The sequence below is a fragment of the Cupressus sempervirens genome, chromosome 10 (assembly GCF_028749045.1).
Source record: "Cupressus sempervirens isolate cs-2001-9-10 chromosome 10, ASM2874904v1, whole genome shotgun sequence".
NCBI classification, from domain to species: Eukaryota; Viridiplantae; Streptophyta; class Pinopsida; order Cupressales; family Cupressaceae; genus Cupressus; species Cupressus sempervirens.
The window spans coordinates 181074326-181088085 of record NC_143127.1 but is presented as its reverse complement, the minus strand read 5'-3'; positions in this window follow the sequence as shown (position 1 = coordinate 181088085).

The window sequence follows — 13760 nt, the reverse complement described above, 5'->3', positions numbered from 1 at the left end:
CACTGGAACCAACCAAATAGGTCATTGACCCTTTCAACACATTCAAACCAACCAAATAGGTCCCTAGGGGCCCAGACATATATTGTCATGATATGCATCAAAAGGAGTCATAGGTTATCCTATGACCCCTTTTGACACATTCAAACCAACCAAATAGGTCCCTATGGGTCCTAGGGCCCCTAGGGACATGTTGTCATGAAATGTATCGAAAGAGGTCATAGGTTATCCTATGACCCCTTTCGATGCATTTGAACCAACCAAATAGGTCCTTATGGGTCCTAGGGCCCTTAGGGACATATACTTTCATGAAATGTGTCGAAAGGGGTCATAGGTTACCTTATGACCCCTTTCGACGCACTCAAACCAACCATAAAATGTATTGAAAGGGGTCACAGGCTATTCTATGACCTCTTTCGACGCATTCGAACCAACCAAATTGGTCCCTAGGGGCCCTAGGGCCCCTAGGGACATATGTTGTCATGAAATGCATTGAAAGAGGTCATAGGCTATCCTATGACCTCTTTTGACGCAGTCAAACCAACCAAATAGGTCCCTAGGGTCCCTAGGGCCCCTAGGGACATATGTGGTCATGAAATATGTCGAAAGGGGTCATAAGCTATCATATTACCCCTTTTGATGCATTTGAACCAACCAAATAGGTCCCTAGGGGCCCTAGGGACATATGTTGTCATGAAATAAGTTGAAAGGGGTCATAGGCTATCCTATGACCCCTTTTGATGCATTCAAACCAACCAAATAAGTCCCTAGGGGCCCTAGGGCCCCTAGGGACATCTGTTGTCATGAAATGCATTAAAAGGGGTCATATGCTATCCTATGACCCCTTTCAATGCATTCAAACCAAGTAAGTAGGTCCTTAGAGGCCCTAGAGACGCTAGGGACATATGTTATGAAATATGTTGAAACGCATTCAAACCAACCAAATAGGTCCCTAGGTTCCCTAGGACCTTGAGGGACATATGTTGTCATGAAATGCATCAAAAGGGGTCATAGTCTTTATGTTGTCATGAAATGTGTTGAAAGGGGTCATATGATATCCTATGACCCTTTTTGACACATTCAAACCAAACAAATATGTCCCTAGGGGCCCTCATTAGGGCCCCTAGGGACATATGTTGTCGTGAAATGCATCAAACCTATGACCCCTTTCAACGCATTCGAACCAACTAGATAGGTCCCTAGGGCCCCTAGGGCCCCTAAGGACATATGTTATTATGAAATGCATCGAAAGACATCATAGGCTATCCTATGACTCCTTTCATCACATTCAAACCAACCAAATAGGTCCCTAGGGGCCCTAGGGCCCCTAGGGACATATGTTGTCATGAAATGCATTGAAAGGGGTCATAGGCTATCCTATGACCCCTTTCGATGCATTCAAAGCAACAAAATAGGTCCATAGGGGCATTAGGGCCCCTAGGGACAATGTTGTCATGAAATGCGTCGAAAGGGGTCATAGGCTATATGACCCCTTTCAACGCATTCAAACCAACAAAATAGGTCCCTAGGGGCCTTAGGGCCCCTAGGGACATATGTTGTCATGAAATGCGTCAAAAGGGTCATAGATTATTCTATGACCCTTTTTGACACATTTGAACTAACCAAATAGGCCCCTAAGGACATATGTTGTCATGAAATGCATCGAAAGGGGTCATAAGTTCGATGCATTTGATTGAATCATATATAATATCCTATTAAATATAATAATATATATTACTAATTATATTTAATAATAATATAATCACAACAATAATATTCATAATAATAATTATATACAAATATCATATTTAATAAAATACTAATATATAATAATGTACAAATTTGTTCACATTGCCCACACTTGCCAAATTTTGACTTCCCTCCAAATTTTTGGCATCCATTTCGGGTACCCGATATCATATTAGGGATATGATTTGGAATTGGATACTTGATATTGGATTTGGTACATGAAATAATGGCATACTTTTTCCAAAATATTCTCTGTCAATGCAGACCCAACAATCACATTTTTTGGGGGCCATTTTCATAGATTTGGAGAAAAATAATTTCTTGGGGCCCATACGATCGAAAAAGGTTCTATAATATATGATTAGGTGTCCAATATTATTTTCTAATTGGGGATTAGTAGTCATTGAAAGGCTAAATGCAAAAGGAAGGTATCAAATGAAGACATTGCAACATATAGGGAAAGGGACAAGGTAAATCACCCAAGGAAGAGACAAGGTATGTTAAATGTGAGTCAAGTTGACAATGTATTGATCGAAGGTGAAATCATAGAGTCAGATAATGAATATGTATAGTTGGGGAATGAAAATGTACCAATTGATAATGATAATACCGAGATTGAAAATTTAGAGAATGAAATTTTACCAGTTCATAATGTAAATTGCATGATTGACCATGTCGAAAATGACAATGCATAGGAAGGTTACATATCTCCTAATTATAATCGACATGAAGGTTCTAAAACACCAAAATGAATATTGAAATTGATGAAATGATTATTATCAATTTGGAAGTGAAAAAATCACAAAGAACCATTCAGTTATGGGCTTCAAACAACAAGACAATGGTGGAACAATGTCAACTTTTTATACTCTTATTAAAGATGCAAAAGATGAGACCTATGCTTTCCAAATTGAAGATTCATGTCAATAAAAAATTGGAAAGAAATGTCATTATTGTGAAGAATCTTTTCAGTGCTCTCAATAGCATTGGAAAAAATAGTAGGGAGTAAGATAAGAGAGCTACTCAAAGGGTTACTACAACCTCTTTGGCAAGTCATCATTTGGGAAGGGTAGATATATGAGACAAAATTGTATTAACTTGAACCTAAATCATACTACTTTGAGAATAGAACTTAGTAGACAAGAGATAATTGATGATCCTCTTCAAAATGAAACATGGGCTTTTGGTGGGAGACTTTTACATTTTGATAAGAAGCTATCCGATTATGTGATGGAAGAAATTACATAGTTTTGGCACTCTAGCTCAAAAGTATCACCCAATGCTAAAGATGTGTTAAAGTTGAGAATTGACATCAGAGATTGCATGACACATCCTAAACATTATTTGGAGGTAAGTAAAACTATGTTGTTCAAAGAATTTAGAGAGAGTAATCCAAGATTGCATATATCACGAAGGGCTTTTGAATCTTTGAAGCCATTTTATTGTGTGCCACTTAAAATTTGAAATAAATGTTGTTGCAAATATCATGTCAAGGTTTCGATGCACTATGAACTATTACACTCCATCCATTATACTTTTCATAGTAAAGAAATGTTGGAGAATTGTGATGCTAGTGGGCTTCCAAAATCATCAAGAGACTTGCTAGATCAATTTTTATGTTGTAGAGTTGATGGTTGTTTATTTTATAGAAATGCTTACTTAAATGAGAAGTGTTCAGAATGTGGTGGCTTATCCAAATTTGACACATGTTTCCATGAGGGGTGCGAACAAGATCTTGGGAAGACAATAGTAAAAAGAAATGGTATATGAAACAATGAAATACACATTGAAGAGTGGGGGTGAGGGCTCTAGATGTGAATTGGTTGCAAAAGAAATCAGTGTGGCTAGTTTTATTTCATATTTCAAGACAAATATTTTTTACAAGTATGCAAGACATAGTCATAGGTCTTAGTGGTTGGATCAACAATTTAGAATGTGTAAGGAGACTTTTCCCATTGGCACTATTATATTAGTTGTTGAATTTTTTGAGAACTACACATTGCAGCCTCAAAATGAGACAAAATCTCAGTATTACAACTCCATTCAGATTGCTATTTTTGTCCACATAACATATAGACATGCCCCTGATAGTGCGGACGATAATTGAAAGATTATTAGAGAGTACCATTTTTATGTGAGTGATGATAGATCTCACTCTTATGAGTTTTTTTAACATTTTTTTGAGTATTATTTTGATTTCTTATTGGAGCATGAGATTGCTATGGATAGACATATCATTTGGTTAGATAATTGCATAGGTCAATTCAAGAATGCTCACATGTTTTATTAGTTGTGTAGGATGCACGTAGAGAGGGGGTGCCTCATATTTGGAGTTTTTTTGAGTCTGACCATGGGTAAGGGGAACATGATGGACTAGGGGCATGTGTGAAGAGAGCTCTAGTTAAGGAGCAATTGAAGATTTCAAGAGCATAGCTTCTTGATGCTCTTAGTATTGTTGATTGGTGTAGTTCAACATTATCATAGGGGGGACTCTTGATTTAGTAGTACGTAAGCTCTTTTGGTTGGTTGAGGAAGGGTCCATAGGTGATAGATCAGATTGTGCTATAGTGAGAGAATCATAAAAAATGCATTCATTTTGGAGCTCTGTTTTGAGTACATGGACCATTTGGACATGATGGCTAGCTTGCTTTTGTCCTAGTTGTTTTTAGTGTGATTGGGATCATTGTGAGTTGAGTGAGTGGGTGGACACATGAGATCCACATTATCTTACTCCATTTTCTATCATACCCTCTATCAGAAATGATGACATGTAAAGTTCACTTGAGCATAACCATCTATCAGATCTTCTTCAGCAAAGACATGTCTTTGCATTGGTTGCACCACAGGGGAATGATGAGAAATCAGATTATTGGTTAGCACATTGTGTAAGAGTAAAAAAAGCTTACACAACCGATCATAGATGATGATGGATTCACATCTCCTACTGGTTCAATGGTTGTTTTTGGAACATGGCTACCATCATACATGCTTAGAAGGAATGAAATTCTTGCATTCAAAGACTATTAGAAGCACACAAAAATTCTCAAATATCCACATCTTATTATACCAAAAAATGTGAAGTTGTTGAAGCATCAAGGAAGACCAAAAGTAAAATAACTTTTTACTATTACTAATTCTGATCATGAAGCCCTATTGGAGACCCTAAAATAGAAAGAGGACCCTACTAGAATACTCAACTAGGTATATTTACTTCTTATGTTATTTTGTTCATAATAATTTGGTGAACCGATGAATATCTTATTTAATACAATAAGTTACTAATATTTTTTATGATATTAGAATGTACGCACATCATGAAGAGTAGCCATATATGAAGATAAAAAACTAAATAAGGAGCAAAATGAAGAAAAATCTATTCTATTTTCGACACTACGATTTTTGACACTACTATTTTTGACACTACAATTTTTGATAGTTGTGTATTGATGTAATAATGATGAAACACTTGAGATATTGTAAATGTAAAATTGTTGATTTAATGTAATAAACAAAGATTATTTTACTTAATGCAATTTATGTGGAGGGACCTAAAAAATGATGACTTCAATACATACTAATGCCAAACTTGCATTGTGTCCAATGCCAAAAACTTGAGAGAGATAAAAAATAATGTCTTTACTTAATAATAACCCTAGTGACACCCTTGTTTCAGCTATAGAGAGTTTCCATCATTTCTTTTCCACCTCATACCAAAGAGTCTCCAAGGTTCTCTAAGTGCATTTTGAGGTCGATCTTCCAAGGGTTGTAACTCGAAGCTTGTGGGTGTTGGAAATAATCAAGACTAGCTAGGTTATTGAGAGGGGAGGGGTGAATTAGTAAGCTCAAAACTTTTAACAAATTCAACACTTAAAAACATAATCCATTCACCACTAATTGATCTAATCTACTATATGCATGACAAAATAAAAGATAAACATTTATGGCACATGAACACAATATTTTGGTGACCCAAAAACCTTCCAAATAGAAAGTAAAACTGGGGTTGGGGTGATACCCACAAAACTTCAATACTACAGTATAAAGTTGGCCTATTAAGGCATAAAATGATCACTTATGATGATTTGCACTGTTAGGAGCAATTAGGACTGCTAGTTCCACTTTGTTAGATGTTTAACAAACATACAATGAAGTATGCACTCTGTTAGGAGATTTAGAGAAAAGATTGTTAAGTCTAACCTATTAAAGGATTTGAATCTGATTCACCTATTAGGATGAAACAATAGATTTGACTTACAACTTAATTGTTGATTAGATCCTTAAAATGCTAATCACCTCTTTGTGATAGATAAAACTTGACTGCTCCTTATAGACCTTGCTGAATACTCTACTCTACTGCTAATTTGCATTCACTTTCACTCTTCTCAAAACATTATCCTCATATTATGTTTAGAAATGATGCAATACATTACATATACACCATCCCAATTCTCATAATTACAAGTTCGACCAAAACACAAGTTAACAACAATATTACTGAGTCAACCCAAATGTAGAAACTCGAGTTTTGAAAGCTGACTAGGTGACCTTCTGATACTCAACGTCCACTGCATTACTCAAAATCATCATGCATTTGGTAGAAGTAGAGGATCAGTCCATACTAATCACTCAATGTAGCTTTGAACTCGGTGAACATTGAAGACTCAATAGATATAGTGTAACTCAATAAAAACTAAATACTATGTTTACCTTGCTTGCACTCGGTAAACTCTACTCATCCCATCACTCGGTTGACACTGGCTTCACATCACAAAAATTGATGATTCAGTGAATACTACAAATCTCGATGATCACTAGCTACTCGGTGATAACTACTGGACTTCACACTGCTTGTTTTCACTCGGTAACCTCTAGAATGCTCGGTGTGAACTGCTGAACTCACTTGACAATCACTGAATGCTAGGTAAACACTAGAAACTAAATGATGAACTTGATAACCATACAGAATTATGAATAAGTGTTTTCACTAATGAAAAACATAGCTTAATGCCGACAATCTCCCTCTTTGGCATTAATGAAAAAAACACTTATTAGCCAAAATTTATGTACAGTGCCATGCTGATTTTTTTATTTTTCAAAATTTGTCTTTGTAATTCTGATGTATATACATTTTCACATATCTCCCCCAACAATGTACATATCATATCATAATGTTTTATATACAAATATTTCTTCTTCATTACAAGTCTCTCCTTTTTTATTTTGTACATATGTTTCTACACAAATAGCTCTTTCTCCTCCTTTTTGACAATAATGCCAAACATTTATACACAACATACTTATATAGAGACACTAAAATGTGAGAGAAACTTAGAGTCTACCTTGAGAATAAGAGCTAATGTCTTATCCTAGTTCTGTTGCAAAATTTTGTAGGTATGAAGTGCCACTTGAACTTCTACTGAGAGTTCAATCATATGATTTGCAATAGAAAAATTGTTATCATGGATCAATGTTTTTGAATAAGCAATATGTTTTTGCATTGTCTCCATGATTGGTAGGATCATGTTTTGGATGTCTATTAATATAGACCTAATCCTTGCTTCCTCTCTCAACAATTTTACTTGCATATCAGATAAAAATCTAACCTTTTTGTGATGTTTTGAGCTTAAGCTGGGGTCAACCTGCAACTTTTGGGCGTTGGCCTTTAGATCCTCATCTATCTTATTCAATTTATATTTTATTTCCTTGGTATACTTGGTAACATCACATAGTTCGACAAAAAGAGATGTTACATTTGTAAAAGAATTTTCAAGATTAGCCAAAATTGAGGAAAGCTCTACCTAGCTAATAGCAATGTGCTCAAGCACCTTATTATCAAAATTTTTCTTTGCTTTTTCTATCAACTTTTCTTGACAAGTAGAGTCCTCATTAAACTTATTTATTGCTTCCTCTAATTGTAACAAAATGTGTTGAGATGAATCAACATCTATGCCTACAACCTCTGTCAAAATGTTCTTTTCACTTTTAATGATTCTGAACTCTCTGTCCCTTTCCTCTCTTAATTGTTTCTATCCGGCCTTCTGTTCCAGAAGATGGCTAATCACTCTCATTTGCTCCACAATGGCATTATCAAAATCCAACTAAGGAATTTCAATTTCTTTGTCCAAGTCAATATCTTCATCAATTTCTTTTCGAGTAATCAGAAGTTTAAGGGGTGTCCTTGGTTCTATTTTTGATATTACTACTTTGGACTTAGAAATAGAGACAATTGTAGAAACAGTAGGGCTTGCTATGAAAACTTGAATAGGGCCTCCTGAAGGAATACTGACAGAATCCAAAATTGATGTACTACCCAAAATTGAAGTAATTATAGGAGTACATATAATAGGAGCACTAATAGAAGTATTTACAAATGAATCACTCATAGGAGCATGCAAAATTTAAGTAGACAAAATTGTAGAATTTGATGTTGAACACACTACTGATGTCCTTGACTTGGGAGGTGAAGAAGAGGAGGGCTATAGCTCAGTAGATGACTTGGTAGACACTTCCATTACTAATACCTAGAACTAAGAGGTAGCAAATAGTGATTGAGCAGATGATGTATATGTTGTAGTTGCAATCACACTTGTTGAAGCTATCTCCATGCCAAATGATGTAGCGGTTTTTGGTGGAGAGTGAGGAAGGGAGGCTATAACTTGTGCAGCTATCCTTACTAGATCATTCTCTTCTTCTTCTCCTTCCTTATCTTCCTCTTCAACTTCTTCCTCTTTCTCTTCTTCACTATCCTTCATCACTACTTGATAATCCTCAGCATCAATAGTGACACAAGGTGTATTATTTTCTTCATCATTGTTACTATCATCATCATTTATTTCCACTGGATCCTCACTTGGTTTGTGCAAATGATAAACATTTTTCCACATAGTAGTAGCATCTTTAACTACATGCTCAATTTATTTCACCAAAATCAAATAGGTATGAGATTTGATCATCATCTTACATTCATTATCCTTCATTGCTACCTTAACCTCAACATTGGTAAGATTTGGTAGGAACTATCTCAAAGATTTCTCATATATATCCTTTTCTATTTGCACAACTGATTCCCATTTAGGTTTTAGCCTTGCCAATAATTCATTAGAAATTTGAGGGGCAATTTGATCTAGGGAATATTTCCATTTTCCCATCTTAGTTAGAACTAGCTCCTCAATCTACATTTTCTCTGCATTAATTCTTGTTTCATATTTTAAAGCTTTGAAATTTGTGATTGTAATGCCCTGCCTGGAGATCCTTGGAACAAGGATTCAATACAAGCCAAGAATTTTTTTTCTTTTTACAAGTATGAATGCACATGAAAACATCATATAGGGATCACAAAGATCGCAACGAAAGACTTCACCACAATCTCGGCAACCAACAGATCTCTGAACACCACAAACAACTAACACACGTGAACAAAAAGCCAACAACCACCACAAACAAGATGAGGGCTCAAGAAATGACCACTCATCAAAAAAACACCAAGCTGGGGTAAAATGCAGAATCCTGAAAATTGGCTAACCCTGAAATCTTGAGGCTCTAAAAAATTGGCTAAGTCTGAATTTATGAAGCCCTAAAATTTCCTAGAATCTTTAACTTATCTCCGAGAGGTCTGAAACCTATCTCAAAAGATTCGTTGCATATATTAAAATATATCTTAAGTATAAGCTTATACTTAAATGATATATTTTAAACCCCAAGAGACTGACTATAGAAACACACATAATGAAAATAAAAAAGCAACACCAAGGGATAGAAGAACACCTAAGAGGGTACCTCGAACCATCCCTAAAAAGTTTAGATCAGATTGAAAAGTGCCCGCTGCCCACCAGCGCAGGTTTCATAAAAATTGTACAACACTTTATCAGCACTGTGCAATACTTTACCAGTGTCATGTGGCATTTCTCCAGAAGGAGGGTGATACAATCAGGGGTTGGGCGATACTTCTCCAAAGGGAATGCGATACTGGAAGTGTATCGTACGACATTTCTTCTAAGGGAGTGTGATACTGTAAAGTAGCACATGAAAAAACTCCAAGAGGCGTGCAACAAATTCAGGGTGTACATGATAGAGTTCAAATGGGCATTTGACACTTTATTGTATCGCACCATGCTGACACATGGTTGCCCAAGAAAAGATAAGAAGACTACAAAGGAAGAACGTTAAGCCAAATAGAGCTAGAACCTCCACACTGGGGAGTACCAGATCCACATAGATCAAGGAGTGAACACTCGAGTGCATAAACAACAAGATGCCAAGAAGGAGATACATCTATCCATCTAAAACTATAGTAGAAAAGAACGTACTGAAAGAAATATCACAATGAACATAAGCAACATCGCAATGAATTGAACAAACAAACTAAGTACACAGTTCCTCCCAACCATCAATAGCATCATAAGACCATCGTGGGTCCTAGCCATCCTCCGTGCGTAACATCCCAAGCCACCGATCGGATCATCAGTACTATCATAATAGGGACATCACTACTAAATATGCAAATAACCAAAAGCATAAAGAAATCTAACATGCTAGAGGAAAAGCATAAGATAATCCTACAGTAGATAACATCACCTATCACATGCTAAACAACAATAAGCAACATATATGCTAATACAACAATTCACAACATCTAATCATATGCTAAACATCATAATAAGGGAATGCATCAAATAAAATAACATCATCTAAATAGGATATACAAGTATCCCAATGAAAGCATAAATCACAAGAAAGCATACTCCGAAACTCGAAGTACCAAGTGAAAACATCCAGCAATGGTCACACTAGGACAAGACCGTCTCTGTACACCGGTCCCTAGCAATGGTGAAGGTAGCTATACCTCCCAACCATGTGAAACCCATAGGTCCAAACCTTCCATGTTGATGGAGATAAAGATCCAACCACAAACACACAAAACAACATCCATGGCTAACACTCACACCAGACAGTATGATGGCTACAACCAAGAACCTAAGACAATGCAAGAAGTACAGGTCCTAGTTAGACACTCAATAGGCTACTAAATAGGGGCTGACATCATGTAGAGTCACTTGGCATTGACAAGCCCAAGCTCAAATCGTGCGTTTCAACTCCTCAACAGAGGGCCCCACACACACGTTTTATTATCTTAAGTTTTATTACCAAACACACATTTTCTTTAATTATCACTTCTTTAAAACTTCCTCTGCCAACCCTATGGGACTGAGGTCACCAGGCTACAAGATAGAAGCCCCCTCCATATGCTACCCTACCCTGCCCATGCTCATCCTACGACAAGTGCTCGTGGGCATGCATACTCCCATCCCAAACCCAATGATCATAACTTCTGGCAAATCCATGGAAGATCGGGCCTCACAAGTCACCCAACAAATGTACATGCATGTACTTGTGTGTGGTGCACCACCACCACGAAGATCATAACACAAGGACAGGAATGAGAACACAATGCAAAGAAAACACCCAACTAAAAGCAACACAGGAAGGATGGATTCTACACAAATCCCAAAGCCAATAAAACCATACATCATAAAATCACTCAATCGGCCTCAATCTGAGAGTATGGATTATACATGAATCCCAATGATGTAACAAGACCAAAATTTATGAACTTACTCAACCGGCCTCAATATGAGAGTATGGATTCTACACGAATCCTAGTGTCCATGAAACAAAGCAGAGGTCTAAAAGAAACCATAACAGGTATAAAATCACTCAACCAAACACAACGTTGGGAGTACGGATGCAACATGTATCCCAATGCAACATAAAAGTACAGAAGTGGTCTGTCTAATATTCAAACGGATCATCCAAGTCCACAACCCACATTGTGCCAAGAAAACTTGAGAAAATAGGGCGACACACAAAATGAAGTAAAAACCCCAAAATTTGGAAAACTTCAAAATTAAAATCCATTTGGCCTTTGGGTTCAAAAACCCCAAAAATTCAAAAATAAAAGGAATCGAACATCGTATGAAAAAATGGCCAGCATAATGGTCCCAAAAACCTAAACCCTCATCCCAAAAAATAGGGAAATATTCGTACCCACCCAACTGGGTAGAACTAACATGCAAAAACAGAGGGGAAAACTAGTTCTCAGCCTCCAAACAAATGGCTACCAAACACAGAAGTAGAACCAGAGCAGAAAAAATAAAACAAGAAAGCCCTACCTCAGAGCCAAAAGGTCAAAATGGAAATATGAACCATAAAATAAAATGTTCGTAGAAGTGGCCGAAAATTGCGACAATCCAAAGTTTCCCCGAGCTGGATCCAACAAGTCCAACCTTGCGACAATCCCATGCCCATAGCTCCCACAACGAACAAAACAATAAATCCTCATGAAGAGGATTTTGGGTTTTACTCTCCAAATTTCTAATTCAAAAGTGAGAAGTGAGGAAATAAATTCCTTTTTGGATACTTATTCACTTTTTGAGTGACTAATCGATTAGGAAAAATAACCAGCCAACCTAGTTAAACCCTGAATCGACCCAAACGAAAATAGGCTATTCCTATAAATAGGAATTCATCTATGGAAAAGCTGTCAAAAATTAAAATAAATCAATTAAAAAGCTTGAAAGTCCAAAAACACATAAATCTCCTTAATGAATTTCGCAACAATGCGAACCTCTAAATGCATAGACACGCTTATTGGTCTAATCACATAATACAAATGAGTTTGGATTTAATAATCACCGAAAGGTTTAATTTAAACATTTAATTAAGGATACATCAACCATTTAAGGATGACATTGGTAAAATATGAATGGTTGAATCACTAACTCCATGTGCCACTGCCAGGGATATAATTCCTGCACACTAAACAACATGATCAAGTGCAATTGCATATAATAACATAGCCGAAGCAATAAATGCATTAAATCACCTAATTTAACCATTTATTTAATTATATTAAAATAATATATTTACATCACTCACATTCGCATAAAGCATAACAACATAGGAATGAAGTAAATAACCATAGCATTAAATCGATCACATAACATAATCAGAGGTATGTCCAAATACTAGATAACCAGAAATCATCATAAAACACACTGTCACCTCAAAATGGCATCGACATGCAATATGATCAACTAAACAATATAGTAGTCTAAAATCTATGATACTGAAATCAAAGTATAACATCCGACCCTCAGGTCATCTCAAATGTAAACATAACATGAGTAACAAATATCTCTCTAATTAGAAATATAACAAGGTAAATGTCTGCAACACATAACCAAATAATCCCACATGAACAATCCATTTCTAATTACTTAAGCATTTAAAAAAGAATTTAAAACACATAAACAACCATAGTCATAAACATGACTAACCACTTCTATAGGAACCTAGTCCAGTGTAGCATGGTAATAGTACATAGTGCAATCTCTGCACACATCTCAAGGTAATCATGGAACAACCTCATGATACCACATCGATCCTGGTAACCACTGGCACAAACCTCAGTGAACCATAAATCACATCATAATCTCAAAGATCAGTCAAAAGCATAATCAAAGCAACTGATACAGAAACATAAATCCAAACACCTCGACAGTGTAGACCACTCAGGGTCACAATCATGATCCCATCACAACAAAAGATCAGCACGGTTGCATCCATCAAGATGACTTACATAAGTCAAATGGGAGAGGCACTATAGTGATACCTACGCCTTCTTCTAATTGCTTCAATCTCTCTTGGAAGGTGAATAGGGTCTTATTGAATACAATTTCACTACCTCCTTTCTTCTTGGATCTTCTTGTAAACACAACCATGGAGGCCTTGGGTGGCTTGGTGATAATCACCTTGCCTTTCTTTTTCACAGGCTCTTCATCCTTTTCTGATTCTTTCTCTTCTTCTTTAGGTTCTTCATCATATTCTCCTTTTCCCTTGGTAAGCATAAGAGGGGCACTTGTAGTTTTTAGCTTTGCTATCTTCCTCTTACCTTTGTTCACTGCCTAAGGAAGTTTAATTTTTAGCTTTATTTTGGCCTTTGCTTCATCATATGT